This window comes from Ochlerotatus camptorhynchus, unplaced genomic scaffold, assembly GCF_037179485.1.
Source record: "Ochlerotatus camptorhynchus isolate MF236.1 unplaced genomic scaffold, CSIRO-AGI_Acam_v1.1 ptg000592l, whole genome shotgun sequence".
Lineage (NCBI taxonomy): Eukaryota > Metazoa > Arthropoda > Insecta > Diptera > Culicidae > Ochlerotatus > Ochlerotatus camptorhynchus.
The window spans coordinates 663,391-670,789 of NW_027041072.1; the positions used below are offsets into that span (position 1 = coordinate 663,391).

The window sequence follows — 7,399 nt, forward strand, 5'->3', positions numbered from 1 at the left end:
CAAAGTTTTTGGCATATTCCTCTAGCCGGATGTTGCAGATGCTCATAAGGATTCTATTTTCAAGCCGTTCGTAATATCTTCCAACGATGAAATATTTGTGGTGATTAATGAGTATTTACAGTTTAGTTTCAGAAGTCTTGCATGTTAGAAGAATATACAAGAACACAAGAATAGAGAAACACAGGAAAGTAAATTTTTTGTTTATTCATACAGCCCATGGCAAGCCTTTATCGCACCACTATAATAAAAACAAATCTGTAGGCTGATAATATTCAAGAGCAAAGTAAAATAGAAGACAGCAAAGTATTTTATTGTTATTTGATTATTTAAGAAAATGAACCTTCTTCAATCGGTTTCAATTTGTTTGGATTATTTCATTTCACCACGAACAAAATAAATTCGCTCTTATCATATACCATTCTTGCCTGTTGTTTGACATCCACACATGGAGAAACAAAAAGTTGTATTCCCATAGAGAAATGCCATTACGGCGGTGAAGGACAATCCCTTTGTTTATGTTGTGTGGCGACATCTACTATTTGCAAGTGGGTACGTGAAACTAAGGTTATCTGTCACCTTGCCGGGGACTTATAAATTTATGTGCTGCTTGATGCCCATTTCTATCGACAGCATTGTCCAAATCTGTTTAAAACCGTTTTTACAACGCTCCAATCTTCTCAAGTTAGGGTGACTATTGTCAGCAACCGCTTTTCCTTTGGCAACTTTTCCATTTGAACTGCGTGCTTTCTATCATGGGCAACTCGAAATCTGCTACATTTTGCAGTTTGTTTTGCAAGTTTAATTTCAAGAGAAAACCTGGCATAATGTTAAAATGTAATCAGATTGAAGCCGAAAGACTAAGTACGATTACAAGGGAAGTGTTTTGGTGAGGAAATGCAATACGATTACCGTTTAAATTTTCGTTGCCGAAGACAGTCAATTGTTACTGAAACCGTCATTTACCCTATCAAGAAACAATATTATTTCTAGCAGCAGGTTGAATAGGTTAAATATCTTCCCACATACACAATATCCAAACAATCAAACCTCTCAATTTTTGCCGTGAAACGGGAGCGTTCACTGTTTTCTCGCAATTGCCATAAAGCTCGTGCTTTGTATGCAAGCACAGAGAATAGCTTACCATATCATGCAAGTGATACGAAAGCTTTTGAACGAAATTTATGGTTACCATAAGCAGACAGTTGCTTTGCGAACTGAATCAACTGTGGCCAGGGCCAGGAGTTATTCATAGACAAGCGCTGCTTCCACTCACTTGCTATAAAAAAAAATGTTTTTCGGAATTATATTAGATCATAATCATCATTATTAGTACTTGTACGTTACAATAAGAGGTTGTAAAGTGTTTGCTTCATACAATTGGTCAATTTCGCTTTCAGAGCGTCATAATTAGCAATTTAACGATTCATAACCCCTCACTCTGAGTGAACGCTCGCGAATAATAAAATTGTGATGCTCTGAAAGCGAAATTGACAGGTTTTATGAGTCAAATACATACTTTACAACTTCTTCTTGTAATTTACAAGTACAAAATAATACCAGAACATCTCATGACTCCATAATTAAAAAAATAAATAAGTTTTATAGAAAGTGAGTGGGAGCAATAAATAAACAAAGACTATGATCTGTTAGATACAATGTAAAGATTAACTTTTCTTAATTTTATCGGTTCGATTTTGGCACGGTTCAATTTAGGCAACAACACCATAAAACCCGGGACGGGACTTGACAATCGCGCTTCTCACTCTTCTGAATGTTTTTGAAGAATGCCCTTCGGAAAGTTGTGCGTGGTGTTTGACGGAGATGATCAATGATGCCAGGAATGTAAAATATTGTTTCTATTTTGATTTGTATTTTATTGGGAGTTTCTACCGCAGTTAAGCAGCTTGTACATCATTTTTGCTCAACACAATAAATACAACCATAAACAAACAACAATATCCATTGCTTAAAACACGCAGTGCACTCAATTTTTCAACTTTTCTTTCGCAAATATAAACAATTAACAACGCCATTGACGTCAACATTGATTCCGGCATCACTTTCAGCCAAATTGATGCGATCCCGCTGTCGTTTTTATTCCATGATTTCTACTGTCAAATCGACCAATCAGAAACTGGCTCAGATTTGACAGAAAATTGGCTCGAAATCGCTACCCGATTGTCAAGTCCCGCCCCAGCATAAAACCTTCGTTTTTGGCACGGATGTTGAAAATAATGTATTCACATGTTGGAAAGCATGGTCTACCCGCATAAGCGCGAACCATAAATTGACCTTACCTAAAATGGTTATAAATTGTTTATAATCCCTGCTAAACTTCAACTGAAATGGTTATGGAACTTTACATGAACGTTTAATGATAAAGTTTTAACCTTAAGTATTATAGTTTTTTGGAAGTGGACCTTACAAATAATGGGTTGTTAAGAACCATTACCATTCAAAATTCTTGTTTTCTCCATACATTTTCGGAAAGAAAATTATACTAAAACCTTTTAACTTATGGTTTGAGAACATTAATGGTAATGGTTATGGTAACCAGTAAGGTCCATGAATGGTTTTGTAACATCGATCAACTTTATGTGGAATATATCGCGAATTGGTTGCCGGTAAATTACTGATTACCAATTCACGATATATTTCACGTAAAGTTGAGCGATAATACAAAACCATTAATGGACCTTACTGACTACCATAACCATAACCATTAATGTTCTTAAACCATAAGTAAAAACGTTCTAATATAGTTCTCTTTCCGATAATGTATGGAGAAAACAAGAATTTGGAATGGTAATGGTTCTTAACAACCCATTATTTGTAAGGTCCGCTTCCAAAAAACCATAATACATAAGGTTAAAACTTTATCACACAAACGTTCATGTAAAGTTCCATAACCATTTCAGTTGAAGTTTAGCAGGGATTATAAACAATTTATAACCATTATCGGTAAGGTCATGTGATGGTTCGCGTTTATGCGGGTATGTACAAATGAATCAATGAGAATAGATCGAAGAAGATTGTGACGTTTTAATAGTTCACACGATGTCAATAATACAAGGTCTGGAACAACAGTGATAGAAGCAAATATGTTGTAAACATTGCTGAGCACCCTACTAAAATATGTATGTTTATTATGTTTAACGACGTGTTTAGGTTTTCATCCAAACCATTCGTGAAATAGTGCAATCATTTTGGTTATCGATCGGGTATGGTATTTTTTTTTATTAAAGCAAGCAAATGACGATGTTACGGCCGCACAACATTCCATACTGCAAACGACAGACGTGTCGTCACAGAAAAAAGATGTTTCGTGTAAAAAGTTAAACATTGTGATGAAATACGAACACCGACAAACCGACAGGAATGACCATAGCATAGATAACCCGCATAAACGCGAACCATAACTTGACCTTACCTAAAAAGGGTTAAAAATTGTATATAATCCCTGCTCAACTTTAACTGAAATGGTTATGGAAATTTACATGAACGTTTGTGTGATAATTTGTTTTAACCTGATGTATTATGGGTTTTTGGAAATGAACCTTACAAATAATGGGTTGTTAAGAAGCATTACCAGTCAAAATAGTTGTTTTCTCCATACATGTTCGAAAAGAAAACTGTATTAGAACCTTTTTACTTATGGTTTGAGAATTTTAATGATAATGGTTATGGTAGTCAGTAAAGTCCATGGATGTTTCTGTAACATCGATCAACTTTATATTACCATATCCAGGCATGGAAAATCATTTGGATTAATTTCGTGCATTCATTTACATTCATTTGCCTCTAACTTTTTTCATCAACAGAATTCCACAAAATGATGTATGGAGCTTTTGTAGGTTTTGTTATTAGCTACAAGTTTTGTTAACATTTTAAATCCATATATCTTATGCATGACGAACCAAAGTGAACAGAAGCCACTACTGTTTCTCAGTGAATGTATTTTACATTCACTGAAAAACAGTAACAAGTTCTGCCCACTCTAATTCGTGATGCATAAGAGGTACAGATTTGAGTTATGAACAAAAGTTGTAGCTAATAACAAAACATACTTAAGCTCTATACATCATTTTGCGAAATGCTGTTGATGAAAAAAGTTAGAGGCAAATGAATGTAAATGAATGCATGAAATGAAAGTAAATGATGTTCCATGCCTGACCATATCATATACCATATAACATATATTCCACGTAAAGTTGGCCGACAATGCAAAACCATTCATGGACCTTACTGACTACCATAACCATTACAATTAAAATTCTTAAACCATGAGTAAAAAGGTTCCAATATAGTTTTCTTCTGGTTTCCCCGAAGGAAGGCGTGATAAGAGATGTTATGCCTCAGAACATCCCGGCGGCGCCGAATGGGATTGAACCCAGGCCTGCTAGGGTGAGAGGTAATCACACTTACCACTACACCTCCAGCACCGCTTTTCTATATTTATGTCACTCTTGAAATTAGTTTCAAAATATCCCTTTAATTCTGTGTAGAATTCTCTAGGAATGTTCCACAGATTTTCTTAAATTTTTTATCAGTAATCTTTTATTAAATTTTCCTTGATAAAAAAAATAGTTTTTTTTTTATAAATCCTCGGAAGTTTGACCCTTAATATTCTTTTCGGATTTTTTGGCACGCATTAGATTTTCTTAGGTTATATAACACTCGGATTATTGTCAGATGCTTATGGTTGTGGAATTCTTCAAGCAATTGTGTGTTTATTCATACTTATTAAAGCATAAAGACAGACAAATGGAAGTTGAGAATAGTGTTAGCATTACAAAAAAATGAATACTCATAGAATGGCGAAGAAATTATCGTTCAAGCTCACATGTATTCCTCCTCACATTTCTCGTGGAGTTCTCTTCAGAACTGTTTTAAAATTCTCCTAATCTACAATCATCATCAACATTCGTTTCAGAGTTCGTTTCGAAATTCTTAAGAAAATTCTTCAAAGTGCCTTGAAAAAATTAAAAATCTGAGGGGTTTCAAAATATTAAAATGCCAGATTCTTCTATTATGTTTGAAAATTAATTTTTAATTCCAAATTCTGAAACCGACATCTTTACCCATTATTTCTGTAAGTCCCATTGGCGGGAAAACATCTGTATAAAATCCAAGTCTTGCAATCTTGATCTGATCTTCATCAGATATTAATCAGTCCTAGAATCTTGATGTTGACTTCAATATTAAAATTTTCTTCTTCTTAAGACTGTATTCGAAAAAGAAGTATCACCAAACATTAATTTTAAGTAGGATATTTTTGAAACTCTCAGGGAATAAATAAACACATATTACACACTTAGAAATAACTAATTTTACACGTGACACAATCCATCTTTGACATAAAGGATGAGACGTAAACAAACATGTCATGTAAAATTAAGTGCTCCGAGGTTTAAAAGTTCGTTACTCGACGAAAAGTACGTTTGATTGAGCTGAACTTTGCGTCTATTATGACTCAATTTTATGTCAAAATTGACGCTCGTATATGTCAGTCTCTGGACACCTAAATTTACATGATTTTTTCTAAGTGTGTAGCTATGTTGTTGCAAAGTTGGTTTATTCAACCTATTCCTAGGCTAAATGCCCACACTAGACTGATGCAAAATTAGAAATTTTTGCTCCACAGTGTTCAAACGGTTTCAAGTCGGTCGCCTCCGAAAGTTTAAACTCATTTGATAAGAAACTGACTTGGCACCAACCATTTGAAGTTTATGTTGAAATTACTATGGGAAAACCCGAGGGGGGCGAAAGTCCCAGATTTATTCGAATTTAGCAAAAAATCTCTTCAGTTTAATGATTTCATTAATATTCAGCCAAATCCATTTTATCCGATATTATCGAGCTTAAATCTCTAAAAAATAAAAATATCGTTTTTATCGATCACATCTCTGACATATCGGGTCACATCTCTAATTTTCATGTGACAGATTACGGTGACAGCTGTTTTGACAGAAGAGATTTCTCGCGTCACTTTTCATTAAGTTCTATCTACATTGATCGAATCTCTTCATTGACTTTCTCTTTCGTTAATAACTCAGTAGCAACAACATTATCTGTTATGTTTGACATTCTGGGTACTAGCTAGTACCTTATTTTATCCAACTATGTGACAAAAATAGCGCAAAATTTGTTTGCGCAGCCATGGTGATTCAAAGAGAGAGTCGATGATAAAATCGATCAATGTAGATAGGACCTAATGAAAGGTGACGTGACATTTTTGCCTCAAATTAGCAAAACATTGTATTGCAACATTCGTTTGTTGTCAGAATTGTTCCGCAGATTTATCCGTAAAACCGAACCAGTGGTCACAATCCGTGTGGACTAATTCAAGGGATACATCGATCTGTTCAAGGGACGAGTTTCGTCGGAAGATGTGGAAACATGTACGGAGCGATTTGCCAAGGCCAAGGCAGTGAATTCGATCCTCCGGCATTTGGTTGATATGAAGTTCTTTAACGAGCAGTTGGAGGAACTGTATGAAAAGACCGCCTGGCGCTTCGAGGAGAAGCTCAATGTTCATGTGTTCAAACAGTGTGTCATGTAAGTAGATTTTGCTTGTGGATTACGGGTTTAGATTGTAATTATCTAATAGATATTGCAGTGAGCCATCTCGGACGAATGCGGCTGGAACGGGAAGTGAAAGAAATTCTGTTGAGTAACATCAAGCGGAAGCTTACCTAGCAAGTGGTTAAGATCCGAGCAAATATTGGATTTGCTTGCTACGGTTACGAGGGTTTCGATGCAGTCAAGACTGCGCTGCGGGCTGGCCTAGATCTCTCGACGGAGGAACCTTTGGATCAAGATTGATTTGTATGGTAAATTTATCACTCAGCAGTATTAAATAATGCAGTAGTTATCAGAAATATCGTTTTAGCCATGACAACCTCAACGCCGGAGAAAGCCAACGGGCTGAAAGGCCTGAAACTGGTAATTGAAAAGGTCATGGAAACGATCGAGAATCTCGGCAATGTGTTCAAGGTACTGATGGCACCGAAAGTGATCACCGCTAAGGACGACCATTATTGCCGTCACACTGATTACACCCCCACTGGCAGTGAAGGTCCCTCTGCCGGAGCAACTGTACACACTCGATGCACAGGTGTCGAAAAACCTCAACTTTTACTCGATGATCTACTTCAACGCGGAATTGGCTGGCCAGCGGCGGGAGATGGAAAACCTGTTCCTGTGTAAGTTCGACGGGGTGTACTCAGCCCTATCGGATCTATGCCAAGTTTACCGATCGAGTCCTGATGGGGGATACTGCCGGTATGGGCCATGGCCATGTGAAGGAGGAATCTTCGTGGAAGGAGGCGGACGATTACGGGATGTACAGATGTACGATAATGGGAACAAAAGATAAAATAAAGAATCGGTGTAGATA

The 7,399-nt window shown here is 36.3% G+C and overlaps 1 pseudogene; it reads left to right on the forward strand.

The window, feature by feature from the left end:
- Nucleotides 1–6,214: 6,214 nt before the first annotated feature.
- LOC135713911 (eukaryotic translation initiation factor 2 subunit 1-like) lies at nucleotides 6,215–7,072 on the forward strand (annotated as a pseudogene).
- The last annotated feature ends 327 nt before the right edge of the window (nucleotides 7,073–7,399 follow it).